Genomic DNA, 12,442 nt, shown 5'->3' with positions numbered 1-12,442 from the left:
TGTAGACAAAGACAAAGAAGGGACACATGTAAGAAGAGCGCTCGTACGTGTCTCTTTATTATCTTTGTCTAAGTAGGTACTTGCACTAACTTCTTAATCGTTAACAGTTCATGCTTGCATTCAAGAACAATTTGACAAGGTATACCTACGTCATATAAAAAATACACACCATTAAACATGCGTGGTGAAGGCGGGTATCATCTCGAACAGCGGCACTATCTTGTATAGTTGTTTTTCCGGTGGGTGTTTCACCGACATGGGCAATCTTTTCGTAGAGTGCCTAAATGCCGCTCCGGGCCCTGCAGTTGAGACGAATTAACGAATAGACTTGTTTGCTTTCAGCTATTATGATAATCTCATTTAGCGCAAGACACAAAATTAGAAAAAAAGAAGGAATACACAGGACGAAAAGCACAGACCCTGGCCTGTGTTCTGTCTTGTGGCTTCGTTTCTTTTGTGCGGGGTGTATTTTAGGCTAAACGAGAGTAATATAATGATCCTATATTTGCTAGAACAGGGGTTCTAAATGTCCTTTGCCTCATGGCACCCTGACATGTATCAATCCCACATATCAATCAAAAATAGGGTTTTACGTACGTCACCACGGTTTTCTAGTGAAAATGACTGCTGGCGGGGTACCTGTCTTTTAGTACTGGGTTTTTCCTCTTTTAAATCTTCCGTTTGCAGTTAAAGTAGCCTCTTCATGATTCGACAATCAATCGACAGAGGCCAGCTTCAGTGTGTCCTCAGCGCCCTTTTCTGGTAACCTTTTCTTTAGCGCCGAAACTTCAACCCGTATGTGAGTGTAGACGTAACTGAACTATGAAATTATTTCTTTCTGAGCGGCATCAGTAAGCTGCAGTTCATGACTACAAAGCCTAAGGGTGTAAAACTGCAGGCGTCTGAATTCAATGCCCTTTAGAAAATCGTTCGGTCCTTGACATACCGTCGACGAAGGCACGAAAGAATTTACGATGCCCAGAATAATTTATATGAACGCAGTGGCCTTACTGGGATCTCGACCTTTCAGAATTGTTGTAATGCTTTCATGCACCTTTTAAGGAGTTCATATGCATGACAACGTGCACTGTTTTGAACGGTAGTAGTCAGTGCGCTCTGCAATGTCGTGTCCAGGGTCGACGCTATGCAGCGTGTCCCGTTTGATTGCGTGCACTTTATTTGTTGTTGTTCACTCTTACTTATTGCAGTGGTTGAAGGGACGACACGCCACTGGAATTGCTGGGCTTGAACCAGTGCAAAGGAGTGAACGAAGGGATTCGCATCGACTGAGCTGGTCACAAAGCCCCCCCCCCCCCCCCCCCCCCCCTTTCCCTGAAACAAAAAATGAAATGGATTCAAAATGCAAAAGTTATGCTAAAACCATCCCAGTATAGAATGTACCTCACATAATTCACTCACTCACTCGCATAAACTCATTCATTTTTGTAGCGCTTACACAACCACGTTGTGAGGTGACCTTTCAAGCAGGAGTATTCGTACGGGTGCTTCAAACCTTAAACGATTTCACAAGCCAAGGGCGGAGTTAACAATGGATGCGTCGTGATAGAGGAAACTGAAAGAGCGAAGAGAGAGAGAGAGAGAGAGAATGACGACTAGAACACGAACCCCCGACGGCAACGTGGAAGTGAATTCCTGAAGAGAGCGAATGCAGCCTCTCATCGGGAGCCGTGCTCCCTTTCGTTTTCGAACGAGTTTTTTTCAAATCGGAGGAACCGTCGACCGTTGATTGCACTGCTAGTAGCCGAACGCAACAAAATGGTACCATTCTGAGAGGGAAATATCAAAAAAAGGAAGAAGTAAATAAATAATTGTCGCAGGAAAGTAGGCGAGGGAATCCCGGGCCAAATAAGTGTGACGTGAGGCGGGAAGCAACGCGTCCGCGCCTGTCATTACTTTCAGAAATGTAGGGAGCGAAACCGACGGTTTCAGGGTACAAATGTCGCTGTCGCATGCATGCCTTCACGGGCAGGCATTTTGATGAACTTAGTGTCCTCAAGAAAGCGCGACTAAGCGAGAGCCTGCACGGAAGGTGCGCGCACGTACCACGCCTTCCCCAGAACGAGAATCCCTCTGGAAGCGAAGGATTTGGGAGAGGGTTGCGGAAAGAGCGCAGTGCTCAGGGCGGCATCGGCGGCAACACCTGACTGCGCTTCTCCACGTGCAAGGTCTCCCGGCGGAGGAGAAATGCCGACAGTGAGACCTGTTGGCTTCTCTCCCTCTTCGTGTCTCGCGTTGCCGGCGGCTGACGGGGGATGCCGGCAATGTTGCTGCGGGAAGCCCAGCAGCAGCAAGTCGAGCGTCACTAGCTGCTCGCCGCGTGGCCGAGTCAGATGCACCGTGGGTCGCCGATATTATCATCGGCGTCGCTCTGAACCGGTGCGAGTTGCGAGCACAGCGGTGAAGCCCAGTGGATAGCGCCAGTTCCGCGTGCCAACTAGCCGGAGGTGGCGAGCCGCTCGTTCTCGTGAGAAATAGTTACACGACACACCGGAGAATGTGAGTGCACACTGCGATTACGCATTACTTTTGTTTAGCGTTTTTGTGAACAGCGGCGTTGGATGCGGGTTAGATGTTGCTGGTTGCTCTTAAGCGACTTCGATTCGCTGTGCTCATTTGTCGTCTTCGTCCTTCGTGTTTCATCCTGTAACCCCTAGATATATGCTGTCATACTGGACTTCAAATGCGAAGTCCATAGATCACTCACACGAGCGACTTGCAATACGTATGTTATTTCAACACAATCTCGTTTCAATGATTCCATACAATATATATATATAATCTAACCCTTTATGTACTGCGAAGTGAATGGTCGCGTGATACGGACTCCAGGGTCCGCACGCAAACTTCAGTGTGGGCGCGCACAATTTATTTGCGAAGTCGGCCGATGGTGACAGCACCTGTATCTCAATTTTTTTATTCTTTTCTATCTTACTAAAGCATCGTTATCGAGCAGATTGTGTTTTTTTTTTCTCTTTAGAATGCTGTGGAGTACCGATATAAACCAACTCCACTTATATTCTGGGCCACCTAAAAGCGAATCTGCTGATGCGTTTTCAGAGCCGTACACGAACTGCGCTAAGACTTATCTTTATTTGTTGTAGCAGGTGGTAAACTAACAATGACGCCTCTCTCACTGCACTGCCCTCGCCCTCCGTTGAGGATTAACAAGAGCACCAGTACGATAGTGGCGTTCTTGAAAAACCTTAGTACGGAGGCCATCCGACTATTGCCCAAGTTATCATTTAATAGAAACGTCTTATTTTTTTTTTTAAGTGAAAGGGCATCGACTGTTGCAACCCTAAAGTAAAAAAAAAAAACACTAAGAAGAAAGTGGATACCCCTTTGCAGTTTTTGTATATGGCGACGCTCATTCGAAGTGAATGGCAGTACGAAATAACCTCGAATATTCAGCGCACAAAAAATCAGCTTCTGAAAGGGCTTTAGCGGGGATTGCCTTGTATTTGCTCAATGCCGTATAGTCGCACAATATAGGTGATAAAGCCAGCTCCCGTGCGTATTGCAGAATCATTCTTCTTGCGGTCACTTAATAAAAGTCTCATGCGTTGCGATGTGCTCTTGGTCCCAGCAAGCCTCGCTACAGCGCTCAATGCTATTGCACTCAACAGCTTCTTAGCTTTGGACGTGTACTCAAGCATCGTTACAAGTTCTGTTCGCTAAGTTACACTTCCCTTTATGCTATTACAATTTTGTTTTACTCAGTGATAATGTCCTGACGCGAAGAATAATAATGATTAATTGATTATTGGCTGCACAGGTTCGCATAAGTCAGCACCAACTGAACCACGGTGACAAGCATATAAATACGCCTGACTACTCGTCGATATTAAAAGACGAATTGCCAGAATGAAGCCGTATAAGCATGCTCGTTTTTCTGTTCTTTCTGCTCACTAATATGCCGCTGTGTTCCTTTAGCGGTGCAGCGAAGGACATTTGAGCGTAACGGGTTATTTCCCTCTGCGCTACTGCTCGCAAGCGACACACCGTTGAGCCCTGGGCAAGGGCTTTTTAGCTCGCGCATGACATTTCGCGCGGCGCGCTCACGACATTTCGTGGCTTTCCGAGAACCTATTGCAACGGTCTACGCACAAAAGCGACAAGGCCGGAAAAAGATGGAAGAACGAACAAAACCAGATGGCCTTTTTTTTAGGGCGAAAAGAAATGAGTTTATTTTTTTATACAAAGAGAGTTTGTTCTGCGTAGTTCAAGCTACTGCCCTTGTAGAGCTACGTGATTGCCCTATGTAAGAGTGAGAGAAGGTACATTGCCTTTTCACAACTTACACTAGCCGCACAAACACTATCCTATAGTGCGATGACCAATATTGACATATAGCGTGCTATTGTATAATGCCATTGCGTGGTATGGTATGGTATAGTATGGTATGGTATGGTATGGTATGGTATGGTATGGTATGGTATGGTATGGTATGGTATGGTATGGTATGGTATGGTATGGTATGGTATGGTATGGTATGGTATGGTATGGTATGGTATGGCATTGGAGAGTAAAGAAAAGGCACAGTATCTGTCACTCGCAGACAAATCTCTGACACTTCGCAGACACCAAAAGCGGACACCTCGAGGACAAATATCACCGACGCGAGATTTTCACTATACGTGGCGGGCTTGGTTAGCCTCTGACCAGCTGCAAGTTCAGTTGGCCTTGGTGACCCTGGCCCAGGACATTCTTAACGCTTAATGCAATGCGTTAAATAAAGTTGTTTCCTCCTCCTCCTATAAGCCTAGAAAGGTTCTCGCTTTAAAGCTATTCCCCATTCCTTCCATCACTTTTACAGTACGCCTACCACAAGTAAAGCTATAGCGCATATTCTCTGCCATAAGCGATAAACCGACTGCAGACCACAGGTGGTGTTACAGGCACTTCCGAAGATCATAAGGCGCTCAGCAAATTGCAATGGGGGATGTTACTCCCGCAATTCAGGGCTGAGGAAAGCGGGGATCTCCACATAAGGCGCGAAAGACATGCACACAGTTAGAGAGAGCTCCGTAATGCAGGTGCTTCAGTCGGTGTGCAACTCTTCCTAGGAGACAAGGAGACTGGCGAGGATGACGGTGTTAGAGAAGAGTACAGTCATTTAGATCGGTGAAGCAGCAAGTTTTAAAAGGTTTTCATGACAGGTGCCAGAAGTAGAAAGGACAACAGCAGCTTCAAACCATGTGCATGTGAGCGCTTTAATTTTTAATCGGTAACTTAATTACTCTCTTGTATGCATAAGCTGAATTCAATGCAGTTTATACTGAACCATAATTATCACAGTGTTATTTTCGCTGTTGGCATGTTGACAGCGGTGCCTTGCAGCTTTATTTTCTGTTTGACAAGTACCTTATACTTAGCAGTTATAGTTCTAGAAATGCAGCGAACTTAACAGCTGCTTTCTGAGAGCATAGAGAGAAATAGCATTGGAGGAGGCGTCGAAAGGTCAATGCAGGCGCAAACCCTGACGTCATGCCAATAAAACGAAGCCACCCAATTCATCAAAGAGTTCACAGAAAGGAAGAAAGTAGCCAAAACAGTTAACTCACTATCGCAAGTCGTGCTCTTCTTGATTAGGCGCTTTACCTTGCTCGGCAGCTGCACGACGCGAAGTAGTTGTCAGATCGCAAGATCGATGCGATTCATTAGGACGGAATGTATACTCCCTTGACTGCAAGCTTTCGTAGCTTAATTGTTTGCAAAAATATTCTACCTCATTTCCCGCATTTTTTTTTTTTTCGAAGGTGCTTGTCGCGGGATTCCTTTTAGAATACTCATTGCTAGCTGCAACAGAGAAATAGCGTCGTAGGTTGTCGTCCAGGAGGACTGGTCTCTACTCCGCATTGCAGAAGTTGAAAGGAGGGGAGAGTGCCAAGAAGTGGGGAATGAATGAATGAATGAATGAATGAATGAATGAATGAATGAATGAAAACTTTATTGGTTCTTTAAGAAGTAGCAGCGGTAGAGGACGGAGTCTTCGTCTTGAAGTCTGTGTTCTCCTTGGCCGTGGGCGGGCCCCTAGTCCAGGGCTCCACTGAGTCGAGCCACCTCGCTTACGTGTGCCATGAGTGCCCTTTGGGCCTCTAGTTCGCAGCTGGTGAGCCGGCTCTTCCATTGCTCCGCACTTGGGGTTTTCCCAGTCGAAAAAACTATAGAACTATGTCAAAAATACGACGAAATATCCTGTAGTTCTATCGTACCCATCAGGTTTTTCTGTAGTTCTGTAGTACTTTTCTGTAGTTTTGTAGTTTTTCTGTAGTATATTTCTGTTGTCTGTAGTTCTGTAGCACTTTTCTTTTGCAACTACAGATATTTCTGTTGTCGCAACAGATTTCTCGTCAAGAACCGCACAGAAATTCTGTCGTAACATCAGAACATTGTCTGTAGTTTTTTCCGACTGGGTTGTGTTTGTGAAATGCTTGATTCTTTCCGCACTCCCATGTGACATGGTATAGTGTTGGTTTTGCTCCGCACCACGGACAGTTGGCGCTATACTGTGTTGGGAACATCTTATTTAATATATATAAATTTGGGAAGGAGCCTGTTTGCAGTCTTCGCCATCCTGGGGCTTCCTCCTTAGATAAATGTTTATGTGGTGGGGGGTACTGGAATCTTAGCCCCTTATATAGGTTTAGTAATTCCGAATAGCTGTCCCCGCAGTTAATCTGGGGTTCCTCCAGGGCACCCTCGACACGGCTAGAACGTGGCAGATACTCAGAAAACTCATGGATCCGAGCAAAAGCAAGGCGTAAAGCAACAAATCTATCCAAAGGCTAATTCATCAGTACGAAGGTACAGAAGAACAGCTACTTCAGGCAGTACGAGAGAAATGCTACGGGAAAGACCAGGCAGAGGGCTACCAAGGCCACTACCAGGGCGAAGAAAACCCAACCACCGACAGACCTATCACAAAAGAAGAGGTCGTCGAGGCCATAAGGGCAACAACGAAAAATACGGCAGCAGGGGCGGACAAGATCCAAAATTCGTTAATCCGAAACCTAAGCGACGAAGCAATCAACCACCTCACTCTCTACCTAAACAAACAATGGGAAGAAGGGACAGTCCCAGCGGAGTGGAAACACGCCGTAGTCGTAATGATCCCCAAGCCCGGCAAGAAACTCCAAATTGAAAACCTCAGACCGATTTCGCTAACATCATGTCTAGGCAAACTGTACGAGAGGATAGTTACCCGACGAATTCAAACGCATCTAGAAGACAGAGAGTGGTACCCCAACACCATGTTGGGATTCAGGGCAAACTTATCAACTCAAGACATATTGCTACAACTAAAAGACGAGGTACTCGAAACAATGCCAAGGAACGGGGAGAACGTGGTCATGGCCATCGACATTAAACGTATCCCACGCCGCCATCATGGAGGGACTCGACACCACCAACTGCGGAAAGAATATCCACGACTACGTTAGAAGCTTCCTCATGGACAGACGTGGTCAACGTATCCCACGCCGCCATCATGGAGGGACTCAACACCACCAACTGCGGAAAGAAGATCCACGACTACATTAGAAGCTTCCTCACGGACAGAACAGCGACATTAGGCCTAGGAGACCTGCGGAGTGACACCTTTCAGACGCCATGCAAGGGCACTCCGCAGGGCTCAGTAATCTCGCCAATACTCTTTAACATAGCGATGATCAACCTTGCCAAGAAGTGGGGAACATGATTTCATAATACAATGCGCTGTATGCGGCGTTCATAACATGTTTATGTGCGCGCGCCCACGCATATAAAGGAGCCCGCACCTGATACAAAAACCTAATATTTCTTTTATGTGCTACCTCTGAGACATGTATGTCTTGCTTAAGAGCAGATATGAAATTAGCTTTTTTTCTTTGCCTCGTCACGACGGCGCAGTAGTCAGCAGCGACTCAGGAAAGACATACTTTGAAGACGCGTACTTATTAAGCATCGCTTGTCGTTGAAATGTTTTCACGTTAATTGAATAGCAGCCGCTTTTGCTGTGGCACACACGACGCTGTCGACAAATGGTAGTGTTTTTTGCCGCTAGATCTACTAATGACGTAAATATTTTTTTAACGCACACACACACACACACACACACACACACACACACACACACACACACACACACACACACACACACACACACACACACACACACACACACACACACACACACACACACACACACACACACACACACACACACACACACACACACACACACACACACACACACACACACACACACACACACACACACACACACACACACACACACACACACACACACACACACACACACACACACACACACACACACACACACACACACACACACACACACACACACACACACACACACACACACACACACACACACACACACACACACACACACACACACACACACACACACACACACACACACACACACACACACACACACACACACACACACACACACACACACACACACACACACACACACACACACACACACACACACTCTCTCTCTCTCTCTCTCTCTCTCTCTCTACGACGGCACCCGAGAGCATCGTTGGGCGTCCATGTGACTACTGTTTTTCTTGTTAGCAAAACATGTTACCTTAAGCCTAGGTAGTGATATGCTTCGTTCCGCATTTGGGCGGTTCTGTCTGCTCGTATAACGCACTTATAATTGCATATGAGCATAAGTTTGAGCTTATTAAGGCGAAAGTTTTTCAGGCTTATTGTGAAAATCTCACGTCGGCAAAATTTGTCCGCGAGACGTGTTAGCGAGATGTGTCAGCGAGATTCCGCGAGTGACAGATACTGCTCCTTTCCTTCCTGTAAACCAATTATGAAATGCCGGTGAACTTCGATGCGTTCAACGGAACGCTGGATGTTTGACAAGGGGCACGCGATGTACCGTGTGCAGCAGCAACACTCAGGCTATAGGCACTATACTCAGGTTTTTGCATTTCTCAACTGCAGATTCCGCAGTGCTCTCCGAATTTTCCATTGTCCTTAACCATCCATCGCTACTTGGTGTGTGCCAGGAAAATCAATCATATTTATTGCATCCAGATTTGTAGGGTATATCTCCGTTTTTTTAACGTGCGCTGGCGGCCAACGGAACAAACCGCATTCAAGAGTAAATGTTTTGGACAAGTTCACAACGCAGATTGGAGAAATATATGCATCTTATATAAAAATAGCGGGGGTATAGTGAGCATGATATTTCATTACTTCGCTTTTCTCCACTCAGATAACTTCGCCACTAATCCTAATCCTAAAGAAAAAAAAAGCCTTTGGTAATGACAATAACTCTGCGTATCGAAACTCAAAAGTATTGGAGTTGGCCGCGTATACATGACAGATAATGCGTTCATCATCATCATCCTCAGCATGACTATACCCACTGCAGGGCGAATGCCTCTCCCATATTTCTCCAATTAACCCGGTCCTGTGCGAGCTGCATCCACTTGACCCCTGTGAACTTCTTAACCTTATCCTCCCGTCCCCAGTATTGGCTCCCAAAGCATATTCGTTCATGTTAGACGCTTAAAGCAGTGTTCTAGTGCACTTTAAGCATTTTGCTGCAAGCCTGAATAATATATGTCAGCGCATCCACCGGGCAATACGAGTGTGGCAACCTTACAAAGAACGCGTGCTGCTTTCGAGGGTGACTCTCGTGTTTTGAAACTGTTAGTGTTACTTGTGACAAGTGCACTGGCGTCTCAACAGGGCACTTTAATATGACGCGCAGTTGACTTCGATGAAACACTTCGTTTCTACACTTGATGGCCTGTCCGTCAGAGCGTTGAAACGTGGTCAATTGCATAGAGCAAGCGGAAGGACGTGTGTTACAATGGGGCTATGCGGTGGTTAATTGCAGCCGCGGCCCGCTACACGAGAGATGAAGCAACCGGTAATGATAAGGTTAGGAAACAACTCCGCAGCTGCAACGCAATTTGCAACATGTGCCTATATTGCTTTTTTTTTTTTTTTTTTTTGCTTTCTCTTCGGTGTAGTGCTCTTGTGGGTGCCTGGTTTGCACCTCGGCAAAGCGTCGAGGCCTTGAAGGGGTCCGCAGCGCGGGCCACCGACCTGTGATTACAGTGATTGGGCGAGACGCTGGCACATATTATGCGTATATTATGCATACCTTCCAGCAGCCCGGTCTCTCAACATGCACAGTATAAACATCGAACGTCAAACTTACCAATCAATCGCGCGCAAACTTCTTCGCTGCACAGCGCTTGATACAGTAAATAGAAGATTTGTTTTCATGGGGAAACCATGAAACGAAAATTGAGCAGACGTGTTTAATTACTCTCAGCAGGCCTTCTCACCTTATCACCGTCTATATTCTGGCACATCAAGAATGTGCAGGACGAGGAAATGTGGGTCATGGAACACAGGGCTCATATCGTAGAAAGATTTACCTGTCCTTTATCTTTTATGTGCTGCTGTTGGGAACATGAACCAACGAGCCCTAGTTTCGACGTTACTACTAGATGATGCTTACATTTTCCTTAAAAACTTTCCGTGATTTACAGGCTCTTTAAACACTCCGCAAACTAAAGAGCTTAAAAAAAAAAGCGGATAAAAAGAGGAAGGGAATTGCCTAGTGTCATCCTAAACACAGTCATAGGAAGAAAACGGAGAGGACAGGAAGAACTCAACGGGGAATTTTACATTCAACAACAGGAAATTTACACAGGCCCCTGTATCGCCCGATCCTGCGTAATATATTCTTAGCTGCTATTAACCACGCCCTGAACCATGAGTGCACTAACCAGATTGTACTTAAGGCTTTTAACTACGTTGACAAATTTTTTAAAATTTAAACCTTTAGACAATTTTAACTCTTTTTAGCCAATATGAAAATAGTTTGGCATTAACTTCTACCTAACGGTTCGTTGCAGGTTTTAGATTTCGAACTGCAGTTTTAGCATGAATCATATATCTGCTGGCACTATGCTCCGCGAGCGCAGAAAGAGCTGCTTTGTGATTCTGCGCACACGAAAATAGCTAAGAGGTATATAGCTAGCTCGTTAGCTCGTGCCTGGAATCTGCTCTGAAAAGTCATGCCTATATACAATGCACACCAGCTTCAATCATCAAGTTGATATTCTTCTCTCAGTCGGCTTCCCCAATGTGGTCATATCAGTTATAGCTGCGAACCTTCGAAAGAAAGTAAAAGATGGAAAAGGTGGAAAAAGTGGCCATAAAAATGAGCACATGCTCAGAAAGGAAGGCCACGGTGGTACTGTATATGCACAAAGTCACCCACAACATGAAGAAAGTGGCAAACAGGCGTGGAGTCCCGTAATTTATTTAGCGCCACTTGTAGGGTTATAACCGAGGATCAGCGGGGGATTAGAAACGAAAGAGTTGTAATATAGAATATGCCAAAACTTTAGTGGAATGTGCCACGGGCGTAGTTTACAAGTTTACAAAATTCCGCTGAGGCGCGGATGCGTGTATGTTGACCATGCAGGGCACTGCGTGAATGAACTCGCTCGGTCAGTTCGGAGAAGGAACGAACTTACCTGCTCATTTCATTGTAACTGAAGGTTGGCTCAAGCTTATTAATATTTGGTGAAGGAGCAAATACAAAGTAGTCAGTGAGTTTTTAAAAGGAAAAAGCCGATCAATGCATCAGTGACAATCCTGTGATGATGTACATGCAATGCGGAAAAGAACTTCCTGTGCGGTTTTTGTCGACATGTTCGGATTTGAAATCTCAGGCACAGACCCCCCTTCCCGACCACGTAAACGCACACACGCACGCAGAGATACCAAATTTTTTTTTTCTCCTAAAAAGGAGAGTGTACTGCTGACCCAATAAAAGTGAGACAGTGAGGATAATAAATCTTGGAGAGGGTATCACTAGCTTCGACGGCTGCAAGTCGAATGTAAAGAGACAAAGTCAGTAGTTCTGCTTCTCTGACTTCGCCGTCAAGAGAATGAAAGACCTGTCGTGGTCAATGACGTTCAGCCAGGCTATTTAACCTTTGCATCGTCGCATCCTGCTTGGTTTCGCGTATGCCTTTGACGTGCATGCCATGGACCTGACGAGCAGGTCCCTGACCGCATAGTTGCAAATAAGGCCGGAAACCGGCAAGGCGAGGCGCCGGGATGTGTGTAAGCGAATTTAGTGAGTTCTGTCCTTTTTGCTTAGTTCGCGTGAAAACCTAGCTGCAAAAGGTGCTGAATTATAAGGCGCGACATATTTTTGAGGGTAAGGTGGAGATAGAGTAACGCTAGTCAAGCGTATAAAGTCTTACTGCATAAGACAGCCGGCGTTAACTACAACGCACGCAGTCTCGAGTTCAAGGTTATACAGTCCGAAAATGTAGTCCGACAGGAGCATATCCCAGACGCATTTTCATTTATTACTCCCTCGGCTGAAGTTTGGGCGATCTGCTTTCTT

The 12,442-nt window shown here is 45.8% G+C and overlaps 1 protein-coding gene across 1 annotated transcript in view; it reads left to right on the top strand.

The window, feature by feature from the left end:
• Positions 1-2,291: 2,291 nt before the first annotated feature.
• The window catches only part of LOC146197820 (sodium-coupled monocarboxylate transporter 1-like), a 54,577-nt gene continuing 44,426 nt past the window's right edge, over positions 2,292-12,442 (top strand). The window contains exon 1 of the mRNA XM_084593051.1: positions 2,292-2,517. The gene's annotated coding sequence lies outside the window, so the exon portion shown is untranslated. The remainder of the gene's footprint in view (positions 2,518-12,442) is intronic.

The sequence above is a fragment of the Amblyomma maculatum genome, chromosome 2 (assembly GCF_055883805.1).
Source record: "Amblyomma maculatum isolate TAMU_Amacu chromosome 2, ASM5588380v1, whole genome shotgun sequence".
Lineage (NCBI taxonomy): Eukaryota > Metazoa > Arthropoda > Arachnida > Ixodida > Ixodidae > Amblyomma > Amblyomma maculatum.
This window is presented reverse-complemented; position numbering and strand designations above follow the sequence as displayed.